General features: G+C 45.8%; 1 long non-coding RNA gene across 1 annotated transcript in view; it reads left to right on the plus strand.

Moving 5' to 3' along the window:
* Window positions 1-27880, plus strand: part of LOC126065307 (uncharacterized) — a 386754-nt gene that overhangs the window by 276498 nt on the left and 82376 nt on the right. The gene's annotated exons all lie outside the window — the stretch shown is intronic.

The following is a 27880-nucleotide window of genomic DNA, read 5'->3' on the forward strand; positions in this document are numbered from 1 at the left end:
TACGACTGTTGGTTTTTCCAGCAATTTCCTGCTTATCACTAAACTATCTGGAACATTTTCATATGTTTGGATGACAGTCTTCAGTTGCCCTGGGATATTTTTATATTCCCGACTCTTTCTCTTTCTTTAAATTGGAACTTTATTGTCTCTTTTTATTTCAGTCTGTGCTTAACTTTTCCTGCCTGGTATTCCAGCAGGCAAGAATGTGTCTCCTTGTCAAGTTCAAGATCACCTGCCTCCTGAGGCCCATTGTGGGCTTGGTAAAGAAAGGGAGAAAAAGCACTCCGAATTGATCTGGTGGGGAGAGGAAAAATAATCCAGGTCTGCCTGGGGCCCTGGTGGCACAGTGGTTAAGTGTTTGGCTGCTAACCAAAAGGTCGGCAGTTCGAATCTACCAGCTGCTCCTTGAAAACCCTGTGGGGGCAGTTCTCCTCTGTCCTATAGGGTCGTTATGAGTTGGAATGCGTTTGGTCTGGTCAAAGTCATGTAACAAGTTTGGGGCTGAGCAGGAAAAAAACAAAACATGTATATATGCAGAAGAGATGCTTCTTATGTGGGAGAGTGAGGGCAGCTGAGCGCTTAACCACTGTGCCACCAGGGCTCCTAAATTCACCAGAACCAGCTTTGTTTCCACCATTGAAAATCACTTTCGGTATGTGAGAACCAGATAAAGTAGCTGGCTTGGGTTCAATGGGCATGTGGCATGAAAAACTATGCACGTTTAAGCACCAGAACGACACTCAGTATGGGGGATATTCATGCACTAAGAAGACACTGGTGATGAGGCCGAGAGAGACCCACATTCACCCACATGAAAGCTACACAACGAAAGGGGAAGAAGGAAGAAGAATTGATGCTCTCGAACTGTGGTGTTGGCAAAGAGTATTGAATATGCTGTGGACTGCCAGAAGAACAAATCAGTCTTAGGAAAAATACAACCAGCGTGTTCCTACATGTGAGGCACCTCACCTGCAGCCACCACCCGTCTGTCAGTGGGGGACCGCGTGTTGCCATGATGCTGAACAGGTTTCAGCAGAGCTTCTGGACTAGAAAGAGAGGCTTGGCTATCTACTTCTAAAAAATCAGCCAGTGAAAACCCTATGGGTCACAGCAGTTTGATCCGCAACCAATCATGGGGATGACACAGGACTAGGTTGCGTTTCCTTGTTGTGCATGGGATTGCCATAAGTTAGGGGCTGACTCAACGGCAGCTAACAACAGCAAATAGAGAAATGGCACCCAAAGTGAGGCAGCGTAGTAAAGTGGGGTGCTCCGGAGCTTGAACTCAGCTCACTTACTTTGGACATGTCATCAGTAAAGACCTGTCCCTAAAAGGACATCTTGTTTGGTAAAGTAGAGCATTAGCAAAAATGAGGGAAACCCTCCATGAGATGGATTGACTCGGCAACTGCAGTAATAGACTCAAACATACCAATGATCATGAAGATGGCGTAGGACTGAACGTCTTATTCTGTCATATATAAGTTTACCATGAATTGGAGCCAACTCAGTGGCAACTAACAACGAGGACAACAACACCCTCACACTTGCTTTGGGCCATGTGCTCCCTGATATTTCAGTGCTGTCTCCCTCTTTCCTTCCCTCTCTTTGTCCCAGAGTACATAGTTGGATTTCTATCATAAATGTGTATATTAAACCACCTCACTGCATTTCCTTCTCCAGTTCCCAGATCTGAGCAGACCATGGTCTTTATGGCTTTAATCAATTGATCTTCTCCTGGCTTCAGTCTTCAGACCATTATTGGTGGGTCCGAAGAGAAAGGTAGACTCTAGAGACTGTTCTCATGTCTTGTGGCTCTTACATTTTATCTCCAACCATCAGCACACGCAGTGTTCCACCAATGGTCAGGAAAGGGTAGTATTGGGTGACAGTGGGCTGTTTTATTGTTAGGGGCTGTGGAGTCGATTCTGACTCATAATGAGCCATGGGACAGAGTTGAACAGCCCCATCAGGTTTCCTAGCCTATAATCTTTATGGGAGCAGATCACCAGGTCTTTCTCCCACAGAGCTGCTAGGTGGGTTAGAACTGCCAACCTTTCAGTTAGCAGCCAAGTGCTTACCCATTGCGCCACCAGGGCTCCTTGACAACAGAGTGACTGAATGGTAATTTGACTCACTGCCAAAACCCACAGACCTTACCTTTCCCCCTTCTTTTCCACTTAATGGATTTGTGTATGTCTGTTTCTGCATGATATGAGAAGTATTTCATTGAAGCAAAAAGAAACACGTGCTTAGGAAGATTTTTAATTTGGCCTGAGTACTTTATGACATTTCTGTGCACCCTTCCCCCACCGAAGCATAAAAGAAACACACATTACTTCCAGAAAATATGGAAAAAGCAGTGTATCAGTCAGGGGACATGTCTGGAAGAAACATAAACCAATTCTGACTGGCTTAAGCAAAACTTAATCTATTTGAAGCATAGCCTGGTTCTCCCAGAATTGGCAGGAGGTTCTGTGCACCAGGTTTGGAAAGTGAGAATGAATCATGGGAGGTATAGGAGGTTGGAGAGCTGAAAGCAGAGCTACAGTGTCATGGCAGGAAGTCAGGTCAGCATACCTACGCAGTGGTGAATGACCTGGCACTCTTCTTTCCGTAACATCATTCACTGAAGAGTCAAACTCTTGGGACAGAGCATCTGATTGGCTACACTGAGGTCACATGACTGTTTCTTGGTTGTAACCTTGGATTCTGTAGTAAAAGGTAGAAACCTGGAATTACCTGGTCACCAAGACAATGCCTACTACCTGCCTGCCTGTCAGTTGATTGTACTAGGGTGGCTTGCATGTTTCTGTGCTACTAGGTGTTATACCACCAGTATTTCAAATGTCAGCAGGGTCACTGATGGTAAACAGGTTTCAGCAGAGCTTCCAGATTGAGACAGACTGGGAAGAAGGACCTGGTGATCTACTTTGTAAAATTAGCCAATAAAAACTCTACGGACTGTAACAGAAAATTGTCTGATATAGTGCTGGAAGATGAGCCCCCTAGGTTGAAAAACCAAAAAAAACAAAAACCCAAACCCATTGCCATCGAGTCAATTCTGACTCATAGTGACCCTATAGCAATCCTATAGGACAGAGTAGAACTGCCCCGTAGAGTTTCCAAGGAGCACCTGGTGGATTCAAACTGCCAAACTTTTGGTTAGCAGCCACAGCACTTAACCACCATGCCACCAGGGTTTCCCCTAGGTTGAAAAAAAAAAAAGGCCCTCAAAATATACAATGGCCACAACAATGGACTTGAGCATTCCAACGATGGTGAGGATGGTGCAGGACCGGGCAATGTTTTGTTCCGTTGTACATGGGAATCAAACCTGGGTCTCCTGCATGGGATTTATCTCATGCTGTGCCACCAGCCATCTGTCAGTGGAGGCTTGCATGTTGCTATGATGCTGAACAGGTTTCACTGGAGCTTCTAGACTAAGATGGACTAGGAAGAAAGAACTGGCAATCTATTTCTAAAAATCAGCCAACAATAACCCTTTGGATCACAGTGGTCCAATCTACAACCCATCATGGCGATGACACAGGACCAAGGAGCGTTTTGTTCTGTTGTGCATGGGATTACCATGAGTTGGGGGTTGACTCGATGGCAGCTAACAACAGCAAATAGAGAAATGGCACCCAAGGAGAGCCAGTGTGGTAAAGTGGAATGCTCCATGGCTTGAATCTCAGCTCTGAACTTCTGTTTATTCAATTATTCAAATTTATTTAGTGAGCCCCTTCTAAATGACAGGCACTGCTCTGGGCACCGCAAATATGTTGTTATTGGGTGCCCTTGAGTTGATTCTGACTAATAGCAACCCTCTATGATAGAGTGGAACTGCCCCACAGAGTTTCCTAGGCTCCTGTAAAGGTTACAGCTCGGGTAATCCTATGAGGCTGTCCTCCTCTGTCCTGTAAGTTGGAATTGACTTGATGGTACACACAACAACAACAACAAAATCTTTACAGAAGCAGATCGCCAGGTCTTCTCTCCTGTGGTATAGCTAGATGGGTTAAAACTTCTAACCTTTTGGTTTAAGAGCTGAGTACTTTGCTCAAAAGTGAAGTCCTGCATTTTCCTTCCTAGCTCTGTCCCTCTGACAAGTTATTTCACTTTTCTGACCTATAAGATGGGGCTATTAATAGCTCCATGATGCGGGAAGTAAGTTCATTTTGTCACTAGGAAAACAGGGACACAAATACCTGATTTTGCAAGAAGAATTAAATCAGGCGAATGTATATAAATCTATTCACTACACAAAGAGTTATGGAACATTTATTACGTGCTCGTGAAGATGGCGTGGGACCAGGAAACGTTTTGTTCTGTTATATATAAGGTCACCATGAGTCAGAGCCAACTCAATGGCAAGTAACAACAACAACAACAACAACAACAACAGGGCCTCAGCTACGCAATAAGAATACATCAGTGAGCAAGGCGAATACAGTTCCTGACTGCTTGGATCCTACACGGAGTGAAGCTGGCTTTTATGATCAGGGTTTGTAATAGATGTAACAGATTGTAATAAATATGCAACCGACTATAGCTGCTATTTAGTTCTGTTGTACGTAGGGTCACTATGAGTCGAAATCGATTGGCCGGCACCTAACAAGAACAAGAGCTACTATGAGGGATCCCTGGTGGCACAGTGGTTAAGCACTCGGCTGTTTACTGAAAGGTTGGCAGTTCAAACCCACCAGCCCTTTGCGGAAGAAAGATGGGGCAGTCATCTTCTGTCAAGATTCAAAGATTCCATAAACAAAAAGCCCATTGCTGTTGAGTCAATTCCGACTCATAGTGACCCCGTAGGGTTTCAGAGGCCGTAAATCTCTATGGAAGCAGACTTCCCCATCTGGCTCTTGAGGAGCAGCTGGTGGTTTTGAACCACTGACCTTTCGGTTAGCAATCACTTTAACCACTGTGCCACTAGGGCTCCTTTCTGTAAAGGTTATAGCCTTGGAAACCCTACGGAGTAGCCGTCCTCTGTACACATGGGGTTGCCATGAGTAGGAATCAACTGAAAGGCAACTAACAACGGCTACTACTATTATTCTTCCTTTGCCATGGCCCTGATGATTCTCCATAGCTTCCTCCTTCGAGGTCTCCGGAGTCTGGAGAGCAGGCAGTGCTTTTCCTGTTTGCCTACCGAATCCTGAAAAGCAAAGTTAACTTTCTAGTGCTGAGCAGCAAAGACAGGTAAGAGTTAAAAGGGAACCGTTCCTCAAAGGAGCCACAACCAACTGGGTCTGCTGCCACGTTGGCTGAGCCTCCCGGCCACTTTGCCATGACTTTGGGCTTATGGAAAAAATATAAGCCCTACGGAGAGGAAGAGAGGAAGTCTTTTTTCCTACAGCACAGCTGAAAATCCCATCGCTCTGTGGAATTTTTTTCCCCCTTTAATGTGCGCAGTTTTGGGTGGATTTGGCTTTTCTCTTGGTTTCCTCTGGATGCTTTAATAGTCAGGTATATTTATGGGCTCTGAAACCAAATAGAAACGGCCGAGTACTAACCCTGTGACTCCCTGGTTCTAGCAAAGTGTGCCCAGCACTGTGCCTGGCGTGTAGTGGGTGCTCCACAAATGTTGGCGGGATGAATTGTTGCCTGGAGACTCCAGGCCAAGCATAACTTTCTGAAGGGCTGTCCTGTCGGCCCAAGCTGCTCCCAGAAGAAAAAAGGTGTCAGTCTGTCTTTCTGCATCAGCGAGTCTGTCTCTTATTGCTCAGGATAGAACCACATTAGGGTTCTTAGGTAATTAATGTTTGAGGGGCACCTATTAGGTGTTAGATACTGTACTAGGTGTCTTACATGTCACATCCTGGAGATATTCAAGAGACAAGGAGGTGGGTTTCACATCTCCCATGAGGAAGAGTTTTGAAATGATCCGACCCCTACTTCATTTCCATAGGGATCAAGCTTGTGAGTAGCCCAGGTCCATCAGAGATGTGTCTGTGTATTCACTGGCTAATGGTTTTGTCATGTGCCTGACAAATGGACTTGACCTAAAATTCTTCAACTCCAAAGGAGGAATGGACAATCAAGTCACCCTGGTGACCCTCTGATTTTACAGTGCAGACACCTTCTATTTGAGCTTTCATTAGGAGACAGAGGAACCGAGCCAAGTGTTTCCTTTTCCTTGGCCAAGTCATCCTGGACCGATGGAATACAAAAGTTGTGTTCTAGTTTGAAGGCTGTCCAAGGGGTAAATTACCTTTCAGGTGCAATGATTGGAACTGCTTAGCTTGAAGAAAGTTATAAACTATTACTTACTTTCTAGTGTGTCTTATATGTTGTAGTAACTCCAGAAACATGGTAGATATATTTATGTGAATAAATCATTATAGAAAAAATGGGAAAAAAATTAACAAAAGAAAAAAGAACAAATGGCGATAGACAATCTTCAGGTGCCACTGAGTTGATTTCAACTCATGGTGCCTGCACGTGTGTCAGAGTGGAACTGTGCTCCATCGGGTTCTCAATGGCTGGTTTTTCAGAAGTAGATTGCCAGGCTTTTCTTCCGAGGTGCCTCTGGGTGGACTCAAGCCTCTAACTTTTTGGTTAGCAGCTGAGTGTGTTAACCATTTGTACCATCCAGGGACTCCCAGACAGATTGTAGACACTCCATAAAAGTTTAATAAATAATTAAAGAATGAATAAATAAAATACATAAATAAATGAATAAACGTAATTCCCAGGATGAAATAAACAGTAGGTGATCAAGACCTTCTGTAGAGGAGAATTGAGGGATGTCTTCAGGGGATAATAGTGCCCTTGATTGTCTTCCCACGATTCGTAGGTGTGGTTGCTCTGAATCCGCTTTTGTCCAATATGACTTATCCTTTCTGTCTACAATTGTCTGGGCCAGAAGTGACATCTGGCCCAATCAAAATATCTTGCCCTAGAAGAAGACAGAACTGGAGTAGAGATTGAGATTATCTCTGTCCATGTTGCCCAGACTGTAATACGTAATTATGTAACATGTATATAAGAAGCCCTGGTGATGCGATGGGTAAGCACTCAGCTGTTAACCAAAAGGTTGGTGGTCGGAACCCACCTGGTGTCTCCTCAGGAGAAAGACCTGGACAGCTGCTTTCGTAAAGATCACAGCCTAGGAAACCCTAGGAGGCAGTTCTACTCTATCACATGGCGTTGCTATGAGTCAAACGTTTACTCGATGGCACCTAACAACAACATGTACATATGTAATGTGGAACAGAAATAACACATGCAACCCAAAATATAAATGGGTCACATACATGGTACATACATGTTTCATAAATATGTCACATATACCTAAATAACATGTAGCGTATAGTGTAACATGCTCACGTCGTTACTCTGAGGGAGGGCGTACCTTCCCCTTGCCAAAGAGATAAGGAGAAGGAAAAGATGGTCTACCATGAGGCAGAAGAATAAAAACAGAGAAGAGGAAAGGAGGAAGAAATTTCCTGGATTCCTGAGGTTCTTATAGTTCCTGGATTAAAAAAAAACAAACAAAAGAAACATTGCCCTCGAGTCAATGCCGACTCCTAGTGACCCTCCAGGACAGAGTAGAACTGCCTCATACGGTTTCCACGGAGTAGCTGGTGGGTTGGTACTGCCGACCTTTTTGCTTAGCTGCCGGATGCTTAACCACTGCGCCGCCAGGGCTCCCAGTTCCTGGATAGGACCTGAATGCTCATCGTTTCTCCAGTGTGTTCTCTCGAGCTAGCACACATTGATTTATGCTGTTTCGCTCACAACAGCCTAGATGCCCAGAGAGGAGCCTCTGTAGCTCTCCTGGACTTCTCCTAAACACCCAATCATCGTCCTTTCAAGGACAGAGACATATCCCTCCGCAGCCCTGCTATTACTTCTAGTTTCCTTTCTACTTTTTCATCTCCTAGGATTTGAATGTTAAAAAAAAAAAAATAGCAGAAGGAGAAGAAAGAAAAACTCAAAACACCTCAGCCCTCATCATTTCAAGCTGGTTGGTGGGGAGTTGCTATTTCATTTTGGTTTCCTTTCAGTCCTGAGGTTTGTCTTCCCTGCTTTTAGCTTGGCTTCTGGTTGCTCAAGAGGACTGAAGGGTGTCCAGGGCAGGGCTGTGGTATTTGCATTGGCGGTCAGCGCTGCTGGGGTAGTAGAAGGGCCTGACCTCCAGGCTTCAGTGCACCAGGAGTTTCCTTTCTGGGGTTCTTTGCCCCTGGGGATCAGGACAAAACACACCCACTGTTGAGTCTCAGTAAAATCTGATTAGAATTTTCTGGAAAGTGTCTTGTTTTTTCGTAGGGCTTTTGTAGAGAGCATGGGAAAACAAATGGCTCCTCTCTCCTTTCCTCTCCTCTCCAGCAAGGGAGGGTGGTGGTTTTGGCTGCCTTGGTGGAAAAATAAATACCCTTCCACACATGAGTTCTTCTCAGATCCTTGAATTAGTGTTGGCCAAGACACCTCTGAGTGGTGACTCCACAAAGGCACAAGCCAACCACACCTTGGACGACAAGAGGACCTCAAAGATGTGGGGTGGTTGGCTCCAGTGCAGCAGTTATGGGGCTGAGGGGGCAGTGAGTGTCTCAAAATGGAAACAGTGTCAAAACCCAGACAAGGTAGCTTAGCACCTTTCTCTGGGTCAGAATGGATACGTTCATTTCAACCAGCTTCCAAAATTTTGGCTACGTTATCGGTGAAACCTAACAGCCAGGAAATTCACACAGCACAATTAGAACAACAACAACAAAAAAAAAAAACGGAGCAGGAGAAGAAAGGAACTCACTTTGAAAATGAACTTGCAGACCCTGGGAACTGCACATAAGGGAAAGTTTAAAGTAATAGCATTTCGGCGGAATCACACTATTCAGCTCAAAACACATCTTTTGGGTTTGTGTTCTCCCCGATGTCCTTTCCTGGCATCTCTCCCACCCTTTGCCACCCTGACCCTCTTGGCTGGCCTTTTCCTCCTTTGCCGTCACCCATCAGCCGGGCCTGCCAGTCGGAGGGTTCGGGCAAGACATATTTGCACCATGCGTAAACACCACTCGCCATTAAGAGCTCCGTCTAATGAGAAACAGAGCCACGGAGAGGAAGCTTCAAAGTGGTTAACGGAAGGAAGTGCCTGGAACGAAATCCGACTTGATGTCCCAATTAATACGTCCCCTAATTCTATTTCCTGCCCTTGTGGGCTTCCAGCCACCTCCCTCTAATTTCTGTGGGAGACGGAGACTCGCGATGGGGAGGAAGGAGCCTGGAAATGGGGCGGCTTCACGGATGACTTGATACGCAGGCAATGGGCATATTAGAACAAATTAGGGAATTAAGGAGGAGGAAAAAATAGAGACAATGACAGTCAGAGGAAATGTCATCCCAAGTAATAGTATTAATGGAGACTGGGGCCTCGCGCGAGAGGGCGGCTGGAGAAATTGAGAGCGAAAAAACGCCAGCCAAGTTGTCTTTTATTTCAAGCTGGGAGAGAGGGCCTGTTGCCAGACCTTTTCCTCTTTGCTCTGGGACCTTGGGGTAAAACTAGTTATGGGGCCCATTTAGGAGGATAAAAAGCAGGTCCGGATTTCAGCCTTGATGAAGTCCTTGGCTGGAAATAAAGTGAAATATGAATGTTTCCACCCAGGAATAGACAAGTTAGAATAAGGGCTGGGCTCTGAAAGTGTTAAAAGCTCCCTGAAATAGCTCGGTGTCATCAGCCTCAAAGGCCACCATTCAATCATCCTTTTTGGTTAAGCATTGCCCTCTGTCTATAAAAACCAGTTGCTGTTGATTCCGACTCATGGTGACCCCACGTGTGTCAGAGTAGCACTGTGCTCCACAGGGTCTTTGATGGCTGATTTTTTGGAAGTAGATCACCAGGCCTGTCTTCTGAGACACCTCTGGGTGGACTTGAACTGCCAGCCTTTTGGTTAGCAGCTGAGCATGCTAACTGTTTGCACCTCCCAGGGACTCCTCTCTCTCTCCTGACCCTTTCAAAGGCAGATGCTTGCAGAAGGTAAAATATGTCACTGGGATGAATGGCTTCTTAGAGGCATCAGACACCCCAAGAGAAGTGGGGGCCAGCAGGCCTGATTGGAACACTCTCTGGGTGGCTTCGCTGACTCCAGTCTTTCCCGTCCTCAGCCCACATTGCACACATCTGCCTAGCGGTCTTCCTAAAACATAGAGTTCATCTCGTCACTGGTGAGGCTCCCCAGTCCCTGTGTGATGGAGTCTGGCCACCGTAGCCTGGCATCAAGGCCTGTCATATACTCAACAGGCTTTCTCTGGAGTCTTGCCATCCTTCACTCTCCTCCTAGGCCTCCACCCAGTGCACTGTCCCCTCGGTCTGCCAAACTCTTTCTTTTTATATAGCTTTGCACATACTGTGCCTGCCTTGTTATGGATTAAATTGCATCCCCCCAAACTATGTGTCCCCTTGGCTAGACTGTGATTCCCAGTATTGTGTAGTTGTCCACCATTTTGCCATCTGATGTGATTTTCCTATGTGTTGTAAATCCTACCTCTATGGTGTTAATGAAGCAGCATTAGAGACATTAATGTTAATGAGGCAGGACTCAATCTGTAAGATTAGGTTCTGTCTCGAATCAATCTCTTTTGAGATATAAAAGACAGAACCAGGCAGAGAGACAGGGGACCTCATACCATAAGAAACAAAAGCCGGGAGAATAGGGTTTCCTTTGGACCTGGGGTCCCTCACTGAGAAGCTCCTCGTCCAGGGAACATTGATGACAAGGACCTTCCCCCAGAGCCAACGGAGAGAGAAAGCCTTCCCCCGGAGCTGGTACCCTGCATTTAGACTTCCGGCCTCCTCAACTGTGAGAGAATAAATTTCTCTTTGCTAAAGCCATCTACTTGTGGTATTTCTGTTATAGCAGCGCTAGGTGACTAAGACATGCCTCTAGCTTTGCCCATCTCTCTGTTCATCCACCCAGGCCAAGTCCACATGGCTCCTCCTTGCTGCCGGCTTCCCGGGCATCTAAGTCACTTCCCTCTGTTTCCTGTGGGCCTCTCTTGGAATCTTGGCATTAACACATGTCCCGCAGCTTTGTCATCATTTGCTTTTGTGCCTGGTTTTCCTAGGAGACTGTGTCTCCCGGGAGACCGCAGAGCACAGGACCTGCAGTGCACGTTTCTCTACATCTGCAGTGATTGGCATAGTTTGTTGTTGTTAGCTGCTATTGAATCAGCTCTGATTCATGGTGACCCCACGTAAAACAGAGTGAAAGGCTGCCCGGTCCTGCAGCATCTTCACGATCGCTGGCAAGCTTGAGTTTGTGGTTGCGGCCACTGTGTATTTTGAGTGCCTTCCAACCTAGAGGGCTCATCTTCTAGCACTGTGTCAGGCAATATTCTGTTGTGACTGTAGGGTTTCCATTGACTAATTTTCTGAATTAGATCACCAGGCCTTTCTTCCTAGTCTCTTTTAGTCTGGAAGCTCTGCTGAAACCTGTCCATTGTGGGTGAGCCTGCTGGTATTTGAAATACTGGTGGCTTAGCTTTCAGCATCATAGCAACATGAAAGTCACCACACTACAACAAATGGACATAGCACAGGGGCTCAAAGAATGGGGAGGAAAAGAAAGAAGGAAAGGAGAGAGTAAGAGGTAGAGGAAAGAGTGGAGAAAGAACAGGAAACAGCTACAGCGATCTTGTCCATGGTATCCTTTTATCATTATGTAACACAGCCACTCAGTTGGACATAAGATCAGGCTGAGTTCACTATAGAACTTGTTCAATTTAAGCAAATTGTCCAGGTTACACAATATTTGACAGCCTGTGCTTTGGAGACCTGGGTTCGAATCCTTTTGAAATGACTCTGTCACTGGGCAAGTCACTTCCCCTTTCTGAGCATCACTAACATGGGAACAAGGTGGTTGCGAGGATCAGACAAGGCGAGGAACTTAAGGTACTTTGTCCAGTGCTCTGTGCACAGCAAGTGATCAATAAAATCTACTATTTTTTTTTTTTTTATAGATGAGAATCTGAGCCCGTGAACTCTGTCCTCCTTTCCCACCATCATGGCTCTTTCTCTCTCCTCTCACCGGCCTCTTCTGCCCAGGCCTTGCCCAATAGTCTGAACTGTTCATTCTCCTCATTGCCAGGATAGACAAGCCAGGGAGTGGCCCTGGCATCTATGCCAACAGCTGCTGGCATCTTGGTTCCTGGGGAACAATGTCATTGCTGTGACTTGGTTCCTTAAAGGGTCTGATGCCCACCGCAAACATACCCAAACAACGACCTCCTAGTTACGTAATTTGCTTCAAAGCAGAAGAGGCAGCCAAAATTTGCAGACCTGAGATCAGATGCCTCAAAAGTTCCACTGTGGTGTGTCAGCTACTGGAGAACCTACAGGAACCCCTGAGAGCACTTGGAGGTCTTTTCCTTCAAGGTAAATCTCTACAGCCCCTGGATTTCTTTCCCCATGCGCCTGGGACTTGGAATTCCCCTGGAGGAAGAAGACACCACTCCCAGCCAGACGGTGCCTGTTGGTGTAAATATTGTGCTTGAACGTTGTTGATGTTCAGCTCCAGCTCGTGGTGACCTTATGTGTCACAGAATGAAGTATTGCCAGGTCCTGCGCCATCCTCACAATCGTCGGTCTGTGTGAGCCTGTTGTCGCGGCCAGTCCATCTCACGGAGGGTTTCTCTCATTTTCGCCGTTCCTCTGCTTAACCGAACTGATATCTTTTTCTAGCGATTGGTCCTTCCCGATGACGTATCCAAAGTAGGCAAGATGAAGCCTAGCCATCCTTGCTTCTAATAAGCTTCCTGAATGTACTTCCTTTGCTTTGTATTCCGGTGCTTTAATACAGACGCGACAACAACGAAACAAAACGAAAGTAGTCGCTGTGAAGTCAGCTCCAGCTCATCTCACACTGGTAATTTAAATAAGCTTTGTCCAAAGTTATGAAATCTGTTAAGCTGTGGATTTCACATGTTGGTTGTGCATTTTTGGTTTATACCCGAACACAAATATAAAATGATTTAAAAGTGGTCATCTGTTGCCACCTAAAATCATCCCATGTGCCACCATGGTTGGGTGCTACCTTTGAGAGACTTGGCCCTAGGTGGTGCAGGTGGTCATACCTCTTTTGGTGAGGGCTGAGGCCTCGGTAGGAGCATGGGTTTCAGCCTTGGGTCCCACTACACTGGCCACCTAACATCTTCTCACAGGGGCCGTGGTGGTTCAGTGGTAGAATTCTCCCCTTCCACGTGAGAGACCCAGGTTGGATCCTCGGCCACAGCACCTCATGCGTAGCTACCACCTGTCTGTCAGTGGAGGCTTGCATGTTGCTATGATGCCGAACAGGTTTCAGTGTTCTTTCCAGGCTGAGACGAAGTAGGAATAAAGGCCTGGTGATCTACTTCCCAAACTAAGCCAGTGAAAACCGTATGGATCACAACGGTCTGACCTGCAAGTGATCATTGGGATGGCACGGGACTGGGCAGTGTTACGTTCTGCTGTGCATGGGGTCACCATGAGTTGGGAGTGACTCGATGGCAGCTAACAATAACAACACCTTTTTAAACAAAGGTGTTCTCCAGGCCCTTGCCCCTCACCTGGCCTACCTAACCTTCTTCTCTGGCTGGGATGGAAGCTGGAGGCTTCTCGTACAACCACGCCACCTCATTATGGAGTAGGGGATTTCATGTTCAAGTGGAAGTTGGGCTTTTGAAAAAGGCAGTAGGGAGGGAGGGAGAAAGCAAGTTAAGAAAAGAGTCTAGTTCCTTAATACTGGGCCGTAAGGATTTTCTCCTACTCTTGCCTTCTGGAGCAGTTTGGTGTTTTAAGTGCCCCTGGTCTGAGGCTTGGCTGCCTGGAGACGGTGAAGGCCCAGCTTGAGGCTGGTCTGCTGTTAATGGCATAACTGGAGTTGGAGAACATGGATGCTGGGAGGCTTGCATTTCACTTCCTCCATCTCTGGATGCGGTGCGGGCATGTTGCCTTATGCTTTGGAGCCAGCTGTATAGAGCGTGTGAGCACTGGATTGAGAGAATAATAATGCCTATTATGAAAAACGGAGTCCCTAGGTGGCATAAATGTCTAACATGCTCAGTTACTAACTGAAAGGTTGGCAGTTCGAATCCACCCAGACGCATCTTGGAAGAAAGGCCTGGTGATCTACTTCGGAAAGATGAGTCACTAAAAACCTCGTGGAGCACAGTTCTACTCTGACACACATGGGGTCACCATGAGCTGGTAGTGACTGGATGGCAACTGGTTTGGTTTTCTTTGTTTAATACTAATAAGAACAATGGTGAGAATAATACCCATTGTCCTAGGTGACTCACTGAGTGCCTATGCTCTTGACATGGCTTCACTCACCTGATGGATATATATATACACATTAACCCAGATGAGATACAGGTAGGTCCTTTCTTCTCCCCATTTTACAGATGAGCAAAGTAAGGTTTAGAGAGGGTAAGTCACATGCTCGAGATTTACACCAGGAGAGCCCGGGTGCACAGTGGTTAAGAGCTTGGTTGCTAACCATAAAGGTGGGCAGTTCGAACCCACCAGCTGCTCCTTGGATAACCCTATGGGGCAGTTCTAGTCTGTCCTATAGGGTCGCTACGAGTCGGAATCAATTCGACGGCAATGAGTTTGGTGTGGTTTTGGTTAAGTGGCAGGGATGAGATGTAGCTGCAAGACGTGAGATGAAGTAAGCCCCTTCCTCCCTCTGGGCCTCAAGGGCTCATTCGGTAAAGTGAAGACTTTAGACCAGGTTGATGGTGGTTGAAGGATTATATTTTATTTCTTAATCTTGGAACTCTTTTTTCAAATGATGCTGGTCAGAAAGCCTGTTAAAAGAGAAGCAAGTGGGCTTGCCGTGTTGACACAGATGAAGGAAATGACGCGGGGTCATCCTAACAGACTTGACCTTTGCTTCCGGGAGGAACCTCTTGGGAACTTCTAAAAGATTCTGTGGGGCTCGGTTGGTTTACAAAGCAGTGGGACAAGAGCTTCTCTCAAGGTGCTGCCTAGCCTCTTTCTTTCATGACTTTAGGAATCTAATCCCTGGAAACCTCACTGGCTCTCTGGATGACTTAAGGTATAGTTCTTGGTGCTGCCACTCCAGCTAGCAAATGTGGAGTCCAGACTTACTCCACCATTCATTTCTCCAACATTTCCAGCCCCCTGCCTACCGCAGTGGTGGTTCAGTGGTAGAATTCTTGCCTTCCATGCAGGAGACCTGGTTCCATTCCCAGCCAAAGCACCTCATGTACCACCACCACCCTTCTGTCAGTAGAGGCTTGCATGCTACTGTGATGCTGAACAGCCTTCAGCAGAGCTGCTAGACTAAGACAGACTAGGAAGAAAGAATTGGTCATCTACTCCCCAAAAACCAGCCAAAGAAAATGCTATGGATCACAACGGTCCGATCCCCTTGTGCATGGGGTCACCATGTGTCGGCAGTTGACTTGACAGTAGCTAACGACAACCATCTATTCTGTACCCAGCCTGATGTTGGGTATGGAGGGTAGTAAGAGAAATGAGAGGCTCTTTTTGCCCTTTGGGACTTTGTATCTTTTGGGGAAAAGGGAGCTGGGGGTGGGGAGAAAGACAACTTCATGGGCAATTACAATGCAGAGTGATAATAAGTATTTTAATAGGAATGAGCGCACTGAGAAAAGTGATCATTGAGAGAAATGAATGCCCATGGAGAGAAAATGGGAAAGGGTCTCTTGGTCTAGGCTCAGGGACTAGAAAGGCTTTCTGGCATGAAAAGATGGGCAATAAAAAAGAGAAAAGGGGTTGGAGACGTGGGGCACAGAAGAGGATTTCAAGCAGAACGAGACGCATGTGCCAAGCTAGGGAAGAGGGAGACATTGGGGAACTGTGGGGTGTGTATTAGCACTGGGGTGCAGACAAGAGGGAGGGCTTGGCGAGCGATTGCTATCACTTACATATGTTATATGCAGAAGCAATGCTCTACACCTGCTTGGGCACAGAGAGGAGTAAAAGGGTGGGAGGTCAATATTCGGCAATGACTTGGCTCTGGGTTGAATAAATTGCAAGAAGCCACAAATAATTACCTTTCCAAGAGGCTCGGTTCTTGCCCTCTTAATAAAAACAAGAAACAGGAAATGGCTACCCACACTCATGGCAACCTGGACATTTTCAGCTGGAGCTGGCTGCGGGGAGGAGAGATGGGAAAGCCTGGTGTGTTTCATCCCACTGCATAGCAGCCCGGGCCCCCTCAAACCGGTTCCTGCTCACTTCTCTCCCCAAGTGCTGGAATCTTCCCACTGCCTCTGCAGTCTGCCATTTCATAAGGTGCTTTTCTTGTGTTCCAGTCTCTGCTGACACGTCATTATTGAAAAATAGGTCTCACAACTCAGAGTGGGAAATCACAGTTGGGGAAGAGTAAGTGAGAGCTGTGGCCCGTAGTGCCAAAGAGTGAGCCTCATAAAAACCCAGTCATGAAGTCTGAGCTTACAGCACTGTCTGCAAGACTCCCCTGGGCCTGACTCTGCAGCTAGAGAGGAAGGAGCCAAGAACAGGGTTGTCATAAACTCTATTTTGTTTGATATTCCTGTTACTATACTAGCTTTCTCTTGGTTTATGCTTAAACCAGAAACCAAACCTGTTGCCATTGCATTGATTCCAGCTTTTCGGAAGTAGATCTCCAGGCCTTTCTTCTGAGTCTTTGCTGGGTGGATTCCAACTGCCAACCTTTCAGTTAGTAGTTGAGCACTTAACCATCTGCGCCATCCAGGGGCTCCTATTTTGTAGATATTTATATTTTGACATCAGCTTTCTCTTGGCTAGTGTTTGCTTAGGATTTTTTTTTTCCCCAATCTTTTAGTTTCAACTTTTCTGTTAATGTATGTATGCCTCAGAAAAAGCACATAGCTGATTTTTTTTTTTAAATCAATTCCCAAAGTCCTTGTCTTTTAATGGGAAAGTTTAATTCCATTATAATTAATGCGAAGTCTGATTAGTTGGGTATTATGCCTACCACTTAATTCTGAGATTTCTTATTTAGCATTGTTTTTCTGTCTTTGATTTGTTCTTTCTCTTTTTTATTGGATTGATAGATTTTCTTTATTTTCTTCCCCCTTATTTTCCCTTCTCTCTGTTTGGAAGTTACATGTTCAGTTTCTATTCTTAATGGGCATATTGAATTCTTACTATGCATATGGCTCATCGCTACAATAAATGCAATAGTTAATTTAGTCCCTAACTGAACAAAACAAGGCCCTTAAACGCTTAAATTCCCAACCTTTTCCCCTTTCCAGCATCCGTATTATTTTTGGCCAAACCAGCTAAGAGTCCTACCTCTACCTATTTCTCTCTGTGTTACCTTCTAAGTAACTTCGACTCTCCAGTTCTCATTTTCTTCATCTGAAAAAAAGCAGGACTCATGACACCGTCCTTGGAGGGTTGTTGGATGACCAGAAACAGTGTGTAATATGAAAACACTCCAGGCAATCAGCTTGTTATCCATCTCCTTGGCTCCTAAAATCTCCGGGAAGTTGGGATTTCCTTATAAGCATTCAGAGAGTTATCGCAGTGGCCTTGAAATACATTTGGCCCAGCTGCTTTCACTCTCTGGTCCTGTCCCTTTCTTATTTGACCTTCTTTGCACATGATCTGTATTTTGTAATCAATGTCTGTTTGGGTCTCATGGAGTCCCCGTGTAGAGCAAATGGTTAAATGCTTGACTACTAACCAGAAGGTTGGCGATTTGAGTCCGCCCAGAGATGCCTTGTAAGGAAGGCCTGGGGATCTGCTTCTGAAAGGTCAGAGCCTTGAAAACCCTACAGAGCACAGTTCCACTGGGCACACACGGGGTCACCATGAGCTGGAATCAACTTGACGACAACTGGTTTGGCTTTGGTTTATTTGGGTCTCAGTGTGTGTCAAGGTGGTAAAGTCCGAGAAGGAACTTGGTTCCCTGTGTGCCCGGAGGCTCTGCCTTGCTCTGTTTCTCTGCCTCAATTCTTTGCTCCCCATCTCTTTATCCCCCTTGTGTTTCTCTCTCTGTGACTCTGTCTCCATGTCTGTCTCTCTTACTGCCTGATTCCTCTCCTAACACTCAGGGTCTCCCTCTCGCTCCATCTTTCTGTCCTTCCACGTCTGTCTTTCTCAGTCTAGGTTCCTTTGCCTTCTCTCCATCTGTCTCTCTCTGTGTCCCGGTCTCTTCCTCTCCATCTGTCTCCCAGCCTCAGCCCAGCCTGGCCTCCGTCTCTGCCTCTGTCTCCTCATTTTGGTCTGTTTCTCTCCTCCCGCTCTTTGAACCTGACACAGACACTTTGTCTTGCCCCTTCCTGTCTGCCTCCATCCATCTCCTCCTGTCTGTCTGTCTCCACATCTGCCAGTGTTTCTATCATTTTCTCTCCTTCTCTCCGTCTTGCTTCCTCCCTCTGGCATCTGTCTCATCTTCTTCCCGAGCCTGTCTCTCCCTGTCTTCCCTATCGCCACCATCTCCATCTCTGTCGCTTTCTGGCTGTTTCCATGTCTCACGACACACTGCACACCAGACCCAGCCCGGGGTCTCTGGGCTCCAGGAAGCCAGCCAGGGTCTGTGCAGACCGTGCCATAACTCAGGAACTCAGCCAGCAATCATTTCATTAAGTGGGAATGGCTTTCCCATTACCAGATAGCAGGCCCACTTCCCCACCACGGCCCCCTCCCCGCCACAAAGCCCCCTTGCAACTTCCTGCTCGCAGCCGCCACACAAGGCCTCATTCTAATCCTTGGACTTGTCTGTTTAGTGTCTTTGAGAGGGAAAAGGAGCAGAAAAGTAGCTTGTCTTTTATTTTTATTTGCCCTCTTTTTTTTTTTTTTTCCTTCCTCCAGATATCCCCCCGGGGCACCGGCCTAGAACAGAGCAACAAATATTTACTAATTCCATTAACAGAAGAGGGTTTTTTTTTTTTTCCAGGCGAATATCTAAGGCCCCAAGTTCATGGTGAACCTCCTCCCCTGCATACCCCCCGCCCCCTCCTCCCTCCACACCCAGGACTTATATATAGTTCACTCAGTGCCATTTCCCCAATTTTTTCTGAAGTTCAAGACAAGTTGAAGGGTCAAAAAGGCAAAGGGTGTTTTAGAAGTTTAGCAGACAGCTTTTGGTACAAGGAAACGAAAGAGCGAGAGATCAGGAGAGAGGCAAAGAGTGTGAGGAAGCCAGGATCTGGCTCACATTAAGCTGGAAAGTTCCAACCATTGATTCGCTTTGGAATTACAGCTTCCCCCCACCCCCCCCCCCCCAAAAATCACAAAACATGGTTTATTTCATGAATTTTTAAAAATATCAATCAAAAGTTATACTTTGGTGAACCAAGACAGAGACTCATCCTTCCTTTCTCTTTGGATCTTTCAATGGGGAAGAGGACTAGGGTCTAGAGGATGGGGGATCGTGGATTTCCAAGGCAGTGAGTCCATCAGCTCATAGGATAATCTTCCAGCCAGACCTTATACAATGTCTTCATCCATCTTGTGGAGATCTCTTAACTGAAGAAGACTATGATCTGAAAGGGACACTCCTAGCCCTTAGTAAAGGAGGGAGTTGGAGGAGAAAGACTCACTGGGACACGCAGAAGAGAATGGCATTGGGAATGGGTTTATCCGGTGGTTCTCAACAAGGCCACATAGCGAAGCCAACAGTGAACAACCTGGAATGGCACACCTAGAGAAACACTGTGCTGTGTTCTCCTTTCATTTCTCTTTCAATCCTGATTATTTCCAGAAGAAAGCCTCAGCTGGGCTCTAGTGTGTCTTCAACACTTTCTTGGCACTTGCTAATCCTCTTTAAGGGAGAGAGAGAGCAGCCCTCAGAAACTTCAGCTGGGAACTCCGTTGTCAGTTGTTACTCAGTTGGCCCTGACCCATGGCAATCTTATGTATAACAGAACGAAACGTTGCCCAGTTCTGCGCCATCTTCATGATCATTGGTATGTTTGAGTCCATTCTTGTGGTTATTGTGTAGTGTCTTCGAACCCAAGGGATGTGTCTTCCTTGGCTAATATAGATCTTTAGGCCTTTCTTCCACGTCTGTCTTAGCCTGGAAGCTCCACTGAAACCTGTCCAGCATGGGTACCTGCTGGTATTTGAAATATTGGTGGCAGAACTTCCAACATCATAGCAACACACAAGCCACCACAGTACGACAAACTGACAAATGGGTAGTGTCCCAGCATTTATCGTACACCTGACTCGTGTGATCTCCTGTTTTTGAAAATAGATACTGGTCTTTCATGTATGGTCATGACATAAAGCTTCCTTTTGGAGTAAATTGAATATTGACTGAACAACTGCAGGGGGTCGAGTTTAGAAAAATATTAAATAAATAAATAGATGCATATAGTCAATAAACAGGTACAAGGAGATGACAAAAATTATGGAATTACTGGTCAAACAAAGAAAGACTGGGAAGCACTGGCGTGGCCTACTGTTTTTCCCACTGTTCACCGAAGTCCAGAGTCTTTGAGGTTCACCAGGGAGTGGGTGGGCAAGAAAGCTCCCTGGTCTCCCTGCACCTGATCTGCTGTTCCTAATGGTTGTATACATTGGGTTTCCTGAGGAGATTTTGTTTTGGGGGAAAAAAAAACTTTATAATTAAATTAAAGCTTAAAATATCAACTTCCTCTGCCATCCCACTTCTATTATATAGACAAGGAAATTAAGCCTCAAAAAAAAAAAAAAAAAACAATTGTCCATGGTGACTGAGTTGTCTAGGCTCCCATATGGCAAGCTATCACTATTTACAGGCAACTACGAAACATGAATTCTGCAACACATGAGTTATCATATGAAGTCCTCACAGGAATACTGTGAAATTGCCAATATTCTTTTACAGGGGAAGAAATTGAGGCTCAATGAGGTCAAGGGCTTGTGCAAAATGATAGTGGAGGAGTTGGGATCCCCACCACATCTGGCTGACACCCCATCTAATGTTTTTAGTGATGCAGCTAACTTCTTTCCCTACTCGCAAGTCATCTGTATGTCCTTGATGACTGCCCACCACACACACACACAGACACAGACACACACAGAGACACAGACACAGACACAGACACAGACACACACGGAAGGTTTTCCACCAGAGCGTTTGGATAAGGCATTCGGAGTCTTGGTTGTTTCTCCAGGCTCCACATTCACACACCTCATCCAAGTGACATTTCTCTGTTGGGTCTTCTTGGCAACCCTTGCAGGTGACAACATGTCTCTGGCTTCCTCCAAAGGGAATGAGTGCAAGGGAACATTCCTTCTTGGCTTGCGAGAAGGGCAGGGGAAAGAAGAGAGGCTGGGTGCGGAGAGATAGATTCTGGGCCTAAGCGTGCCAGGTTATTTCTCTTTATTCTAGAAGTTTCTAGACATTGGAAGCCAATTGAATGAAGCCAGTTATTCAGGCATTTCTAAACAATCAGATATTGGAACCTATCATAGACCCTGACACCAAGATCATAGGAGTGGCCTGCCTCAGATTCTTTGGCTGTTAATTCTTCTTATTGATGGTGCTGTTGTATTCTAGACTCCTTGGAGGTCCCTAATGACAGTCTGCCATGAACCATGGACCTTCTGCCTCGGTAAGCTAAATGTCCAGGCACATTTTCTATACAATTTTTGGGGGTTTGTATACTTTCGGAATCTCTTCTCTGAATTCTAAAATCTCTCATCCACAAGTCAGGATGGGAACACCCCTGGATATTCCCATGGACAACTCCCTCAACTCACAGATGGGGAAACTGAGGCCCAAGAATTCCTCTAAGTCCCAGGGATGGGTAGGGTCAGAGCTGGGATTGGATCCCATGCCAACTCATCTCTGGGCTCATGCCCTTTCCATTACCTCCTTCTCTCCCTGAAAGTTTGAGACATTCTGGGAAGACCTAGATGATGGTGGGAGAAGAAGCTCACTGGGAACCAAGGGGGATGGGTTAAGGGATCCATCACCTGGCTATTAGGTTTGACCGCTTATGGGCCACGAAGCTTTGGGTAGATTATTTAATCTCTCTGTGCCTCAGTTTTCTCATATGTGGGGGGCGGGGGGGGGCCTATTAGCACCCATCTGTCAGTTTGCCATACTGTGGTGACTTCCATGTTGTTATGATGCTGGAAGCTATTTCAAATACCAGGAGGGTCACCCAGGGTGGACTGGTTTCAGAGGAGCTTCCAGACTTAGACAGACTTGGAAGAAACGCTTGGTGATCAGCTTCCAAAAATTAGCCAATGAAATCCCTGTGGATCACAGAATATTGTCCAAACTAGTGCTGGAAGATGAGCCCCCGCCTAGATTGGAAGTCACTCAAAATACAAAGTGGCCACAACAATGGACTCAAGCATATCAATGACTATGAAGATGGCACAATGTTTCCTTCTGTTGTAGATGGGGTCAGTATGAGTTGGAGCACCTTCAACAGCAATCAACAACCATTAGCACCTACCTCATGGAGTGGTAGTGAGAACTCAAAGAGTTGAAATAGTGCCTGACACCCACTACACATTTGATGAATAGTTATTACTACTAACATCATCATCATCACTATTAGATACAGAAGGGAAAAACTCTCCCATTGGTGTGCCGCAGACTCCATGTTGTTTTGTTGTTAGGTGTCTTGGAGTTTTGACTATAGTAACCCCTTGTCACAGAGTAGAACTGCCCAGTAGGGTTTCCCAGGCTGTCATCTCTATGGGAGTAGATCCAGGCCTTTCCCCCTCAGGAGCCACTGAGTGGGTTCGAACTGCCAGCCTTTCAGTTAGCAGCTGAGTGCTTAGCCTTTGCACCACGAGGGCTCCTACAGACACCATAAAGCAAAAAACAAAAAACAAACCTTGTTGCCATCAAGCCGATTCTGACTCACAGCGACCCTACGGACAGGTCCATAAACACCACCCCCCATTCTCAGCCCAGCCAGAGGGTACTTTACCCTAGGCACAGAATAATTTTTTTTTTTTTTTTTAGTGGTAGAGCTGAGAGATGTTTGGAGCACAAGGGGCTCAATGCCCTGATTTTTTAAGCAGAGAAGCTCAAAGCAGGGAGATTAAGGGGTTTTCCTGAAGATCTCAGAGCTACTTGGGGGGCAGCCAGGTCTCTGGAACCTTCTGCTTCACCATCCTCCCACCGCTTCCATTATATCCTGCTCAAGACCTAGTTCTGAACAGTAGACAATGACTTCCAGGACACTGAATGGGTTAACTCTGAGCCCTGCAGCTGGCTGCAGCAAGCTTCCTCCACTCTGATTTTCATTTGCAAAACAAACAAACAAGAATCCTTCTAATAACTCCCAGGCCTCCCTCTTTGTGGCTGAGATGTGGATTTTGCAAGAATCAAGGCTTCCAAAGATCCCTAATTGTTATGCTGTTGTGGGTTAAAAAAGAAAAAAAAAAGGCTGTTCCATGGCTGGCCAAAACTTTACATGCTCATTCATTTATTCACTCATTTATTTATTCGTTCTGTCATTCATTCACCAAACAGTTAAGAAAGATCTACTTCAACTCTTCAGCAGTAATGTGGCCACCATCCCAGCCCTCGAGGAGGTTCTGAATATTCTTACAGCATTCCTGCAGAGACTTCAGTGTGGTTATAACCAGGAAAGAAGAGAAGGGAGTGATGGTTCAGTGTGCCTTCCGCGTGGGAGACCCGGGTTCAATTCCCAAGCGATGCACCTCATTGAGGCTTGTGCATTGCCACGGTGCTCAGTGTGCTTCAGCAGAGCTGCCTGACTAAGATGGGCTAGGAGGAAAGGCCTGACGGTCTTCTTCTGAAAAATCACACAGTGAAAACCCTATGGACCACAACGGAATGTTGTCTGATGTTGTGCATGGGGTTGTTCTGTTGTGCATGGGGTCGCCGTGAGTCGGGGGCTGACTCGATGGCAGCTAACAACACAGCCAGTGTAATGGGGAAGATAGTCATCTCCGTGGTTCAATATTCCCATTCCTCGATAGGCAAACAAAACTGCACCTAAAATATCCTTTTGGGAGTGAAAAGTCCTAGAAGCAGCTGTCAAGTCCCATTACCATGAAGGCAAAATCCGCAGCGTTTTTGTTAATGAAGAAGTAAGTGCAGGCAATTTTATGACCTCGCTGATGACACATAACCTAGCTCATAATTATATGCCACAGATAACTGTAAAATCTGTTATTACACCAATAAATTGTAAAAAACCCTGTAAGAACTTGTTAGCAGCTGCAAGGCCAATGCCTACCTTTTCCGATTGTTTGCAGGATTTTCAAACTGGTGAATATTGGTAAAGAAACACTTGGCATTTGCTTGAGAGTACTTACTTTGAGATCTGGCATTGCATTGTGGTACAAGCATTTGATATGTGCAAGTATATCAAATAGAGATCTCTATCAAATTGGTGCTTAGAACAAAAAACATGATAATGATGATCAGTATTTCAGTTCTCTGTTGTTGCATATCAAGCTGCCCTAAACTTAATCCTTTAAAGCAACAGCCATTTTATTCCGATCAGGGATGTGTGGATCAGGAGTATGGATAGAGCATAGCAGAGTTGCTTTGTTTTGGCTCTGTGATGATTGGAGTTTCAGCTGGGAAGATTCTTAAAGACTGGGGGCCAGAATCATCTGGAAGCTACTTTGCTCATATGTCTAGTGCCTGGGCTTGAATGGAACTTTTAAGCAGAGTCTACACATGGCCTCTCATTGTGACTTGGGCTTCCTTACAACATGGCGGCCTCAAAGTAGTCAGACTCTTTTCATGGTGGCCCGGGGCATCAGCGGTCTAGTAAAGACAGAAGCTGTGTGACCTTTTATGATGTAGCCTCAGAAGTCAGACAGCATCCCTTCTTCCATATTCTTTTGGTCAAAGAAGTCACAAATTCACCTAGATTAATGAAAGAGAGTAAAACATTTGTGACTATTTTTAAGAATGGCCATAATTGGTAACAGTTATCACTATGTGCCAAGCCTGATGCTAAACTGTTGTGCATTTTACTCTTCACAATAACCCCATAAATTAGGTATGATGATCACCACTTTATAGGGAGAAAAAGTGACTTGCCCAAAGTCAGCTAGAAGGAGACGTACCCAGGATGAATTCCCACATCTGTCAGATTCAATAACCCCATCCCAGTCCTAATTTCACGCCTGAATCTCAGCTCATTCCTGGTCCCTAGTCCTGTCCTGGGGTGGGAGGAGCAGGCAATTGAGAGAGGAGGCTCAAAGATAAGCTAAATGCATTTTCTTGTTTATAAAAATAATTTAAAAAAAGAGATAATTTTATTATTGTTTTTCAGCCACATCAAAATTTCAGAGTTAAAAGTACTCTATCAAAATGGCCAAGGGGCCCTGGTGGCACAGTGGTTAAGCGCTCGGCTGCTAATCAAAAGTTCAGTGGTTCAAACCCATTAGCTGCTCCATGGGAGAAAGATGTGGCAGTCTCCTTCCGTAAACACTACAGCCTTGGAAACCCTGTGGGGCAGCTCTGCTCTGTCCTACAGGGTTGCTATGAGTTGGAATAGACTTGACGGCAACAGGTTTGTTTTTTGTTTTTGATGAAAGTGGCCGAGTCACAATGGTTTATTATTTCCCAGTAGGCTGTGCTGCCTTGTCTTCCATGCCCATCTCTCTGATGGATAAATGATAGTGACCTTGAGGTTATTAGATGCTGTCCTTTTATCTTCTGGGTCAGGCTAGGCCTGGGTGAGGAAAGAGGGTTGGCAGGAAGAAAAAGAGATTGAGCCCCCAGCTTGCTGTCCGTGGGTTGGGCCAAGTCCTGGGAGTCCTTGTGGCCAGGCGAGGAGTTTCATCCAGGCAGATGATGATGTTGTAGAGAAAGAAGTCAATGGCTCTGGTTGTGACAGCTTGTCTGATCCAGGAATTGTAGGGGCAGCACTGAGACACAGGAGTGAATGCTGATAGTCAGATGGGCCCCAGCCCACCACAGCCACATTCCAGAGGCCCCAGGCTGTGCCCAGATATTTACATGGAGATGGAAAATGGAAATGTAAGCTGCACCTTCACGCATTCCTGCCATACTCCTGGAGTTTAAGTGACTTTGAAAAGCACTATATGCCTTCTCCATTTCCCAAAGTCATGGGGTCTCCTGAGGCCCAAGCCAAGGCTCCTCCATCCTTCCCATATTCCTGCATCTTTAGGATCCTCCTGAGACATGCCTGGCACACCGTCAGTGATCAGTGTTGAAAGATTTGTTGTTGATAGTATTGAAAGAATTGCACTTGGCATTTCATCGGTTTCAAACTATGGATAATCCGTCTTCATATATATTTCTGTTTTCTACTTTTGCCCATGCTCGCTTGCTTTTCTGCAGTTCTCTCCTTGCTTTCCAAATGCCTTCCCGTTTCCCTTGACTAACTCCTATGGATGCTTCAAAACTCAACTCAGTTCTCCTCTAGAAACTTTTCCCCCAGCCCATCCTCCAAAACAGGATTAAAAACTCTTGCCCATGAACCCTATGTTTATGGCACAGACCTCCAGCATTCACCACTGAGTATCATAATGACCTTATGTGTTGCTCTTGTTGTTAGTTGTTCTTGAGTCGGCCCCTGACTCATGGCGAACCCATGCACAACATAGGAGGGTTAAGTTTCATGTGCTATGAAATTTAGGGTTTGAATGGCTGCACAACCCATTGAAGAATATAATCAATATCATGGAATTGTGCATGTAGTAATTGTTGAATTGGTGTATATTCTGCTGTGTATATTCTCAACAACAACAAAATAAAATAAATCTTAAAAAACTTTCATATGCTAAGTCTTAGTCCTCTAGTGCTGCTATAACAGAAATACCAAAGGTGGATGGCTTTAACAAAAAGAAATTTATTCTCTCACGGTTTAGGAGGCTAGAAGTCCAAATTCAGAGCAGCAGCTCTAGGGGAAGGGTTTCTCTCTCTGTCAGTTCTAGGGGAAGGTCCTTGTCATCAATTTTCCCCTGGTCTAGGAGCTTCTCAGCACTGTGCTCCCAGAGCTGCTTTCTTGGTGGCATGAGGTCCTACTGTCTTTCTGCTCGCTTCTCTCTTTTATATCTTAAAAGAGATGGACTCAAGATACAATCTAATCTTGTGGACTGAATCCTGTCTAATTAATATAATGGCCTCTAATCCTGCCTCATTAATATAACTGCCTCTAAGCCTGCCTCATTAACATCACAGAGGTAGGATTTACAACACATAGGAAAATCACATCAATACTTGCAATTGTGACCTAGCCAAATTGACACATATTTTTGGAGGACACAATTCAACCCATAACACTCTATGATCCACTGGTGGCACACTGGTTAAGCATTCAGTTGCTGACCAAAAAGTTAGAGGTTCAAACCCACCAGCTACTCCTTGGGAGAAAAGTCCTGGCGATCTGCTCCCTTAAAGATTACGGGAAACCCTATGGGGCAGTTCTACTCTGTTCTGCATGGTGGCTATGAGTTGACATTGACTCAACGGCACCCAACAACAACAATAACATGATCCAGAAGTGGCCAAAACAAATGTAATAAATGAAATAAAACTTTCTTCATTTTGTGTAAGTGATTTCATCTTGCCCTTGAGTCCCCGTTTTCATTAGTGGCAGAAACAATTACATTTGCTGATTAAAGGTAACGTCTCCTTAGTAGATATTCAGAACTGAAATTCCCAGTGAAGGCTGTGTCTCCTTTCTAAAGGTGCTCTGTTCCTCTGCCCCATGTCGAAGGTGGCCAGTGGATGTGGGGGAAGTTAATGTGTCTTCGTGGTGACAGGGGGACCAGACTTCATTGGGTCCTCGCTGTGCGCTGACATGGGGTGTCTGATCTTGCCTGTACCCTGGGTGCCAGGCTGGCATGCACTTCATGACCCTCATCATGCCTGGGGTTGGAAACTCTTCCACCAGACTCTTGCTGGTTTTCTGGCTTTTTAGCACTTCCCACTGGGACACATGGGAACTTTTAGATTCCTCGGATGCTGTGTCCCGACCCTGG

The sequence above is a fragment of the Elephas maximus genome, chromosome 22 (genome assembly GCF_024166365.1).
Source record: "Elephas maximus indicus isolate mEleMax1 chromosome 22, mEleMax1 primary haplotype, whole genome shotgun sequence".
Classification (NCBI taxonomy): Eukaryota; Metazoa; Chordata; class Mammalia; order Proboscidea; family Elephantidae; genus Elephas; species Elephas maximus.